The following is a 1,870-nucleotide window of genomic DNA, read 5'->3' on the forward strand; positions in this document are numbered from 1 at the left end:
AGGACATGTAGGGAACACCAAACAGAAGTCCCTTTTCTCCTCCCATGTGTCCTCTAGGATGATGGATTTTACTATGGTCAGGTATTGTGAATTTGAAACCCTCTGAGGTAGGAAGAGGCCAGGTCCTACTGGAAACTGGGTATTTGTACCTGTATTAATCCCATAAACACTTGGCTGTGTAAGTTGTGTCATTGCCCTGGGTTTCCTGGTAGTCAGTGTAGCTTTGGGCACCATCAAGTGGAAGTCAGACCATCTCAACTCAGAACTGCCCTCCAAAAGTTTCCGTTCTTCTCTTTGTCAGTTCAAGCTGGGTGCTCCTGTCAAACACCCTGTGTTTTCTGGGAGGGACACAGGGTCTGAGGACAACAGCACAAGCAGGGAAGGGACTCCAGAGCAAGGCCAGGCTAACACCTGGCTGTCATAGAGGTTTCTTTCTCCAGAGCTTCATATACGAATATTAAGCTCTATTGTAGTAATATATTAAATATATTATTATATTTAACAGGTGTGACTGATATCAGAGATATTCAGTGTTGCTTGTTTTATTTGCTCATGTTCCTTCTGGCAGACTTCTCTAAAGAGTTTCAAGAGTTGAGCTGCAGTGGATCTTCATAAAGGAGACTGGAGCATCTTTTAGGATCTTGAAGTCTCAGGGACATATCAGCAAAGAAAGGTTAGTGGCACTTTTGCTGTGAACAATACCCACCAGCAGCGACCGAGTGAGAATTAATGCTGAGTGGTTGTGTCTGTGTCTTCATAGCACCTGAAAACCTCACATTCGTTTTAAACCTCACCAGCAAAAAATACTGCTGGGTTTTACAAGGCAGAAAGATCACTGCAGAGATTCAAAAGCTTGTATTTACAAGCCTGCAGTGCTTAATTCCCTCTGAAATGGAGATGTGGGACCTGTATATTTTTAGAATTCTTGTCCTAATTTAACTGTTAGGGGTTAAGTGCAAAGTAGTCATGTGAGAGCCCTTTGCAGTCAATACAGAAAGAGGCTGCTGTCTCCAGAGAGTGGTTCATGCCCCTTTTCATGCATAACTTTCTGAGATGAGAAAAAAGGGGTGTCTGTCTCTCTCTTTCCACCGGCTGCAGAGGGAGCCTGGTTGCTGAGTTTTGAGAAGGCTGTTTTCAAGAGAAAGAAATTCCAGCCTAAGAGATTTTTGCCAAGGTCAACCTTGAAGTTTATGGAAGTGGGATCTGAAGTCCCAGGCTAGTGCTTTAAATCACTGAGCCATCTGTAACAGGCCTGTAATCTGCATCAAGAAGGACATCAAAGCTCTGGGGCTAAGGAAAAAAAATTACAGCCTCTTCCTATGATTCCTGTTTGCTGTCTCCCTGCAGATCAGAAGGGAACTAAATCTCTGCTTGAAACGGAGAACACTCACCCTCCTCAGATGGGAAGTCAACCTGGGACATGACTAGAGGAGATGGCTGAAAACTGACCAATATTTTGGGGAGAGGAGTAGTGAACAAAAGAAATATGGGAATGCTGAAATTCTCTGTACTGTGGTGAACTGTGGGGCTTTACAGCAGAGGAGTCCAAGGGGCTGCAACAGTTAGAGGAGCTCCTGGGGGGCTGTGGTGGGCACAGTGATCCCTGCAGGAAAAACACCATTTCTTTGCAGCAAGCACCTGTCAATAGGCTTGTGCTCAGTGGCACAGGCTCAGTGAATAATAGAGACATCATTTGAACAATTAGCTAATTAAGGCTAATGAGCACCTGAATCACTTACAGCACACCTTGGGCTGATGGGGAATTCTTTCAGAAAAGGGCCTTTTGTCAGCAAACACTGATGCATCAGCGTGGTAATGAGTTGTCCTGCTTATAAATGAACATATATCAGATTGCAGGGTAATTCCTGCT

This window comes from Mesitornis unicolor, unplaced genomic scaffold (genome assembly GCF_000695765.1).
Source record: "Mesitornis unicolor isolate BGI_N332 unplaced genomic scaffold, ASM69576v1 scaffold7909, whole genome shotgun sequence".
NCBI lineage: Eukaryota > Metazoa > Chordata > Aves > Mesitornithiformes > Mesitornithidae > Mesitornis > Mesitornis unicolor.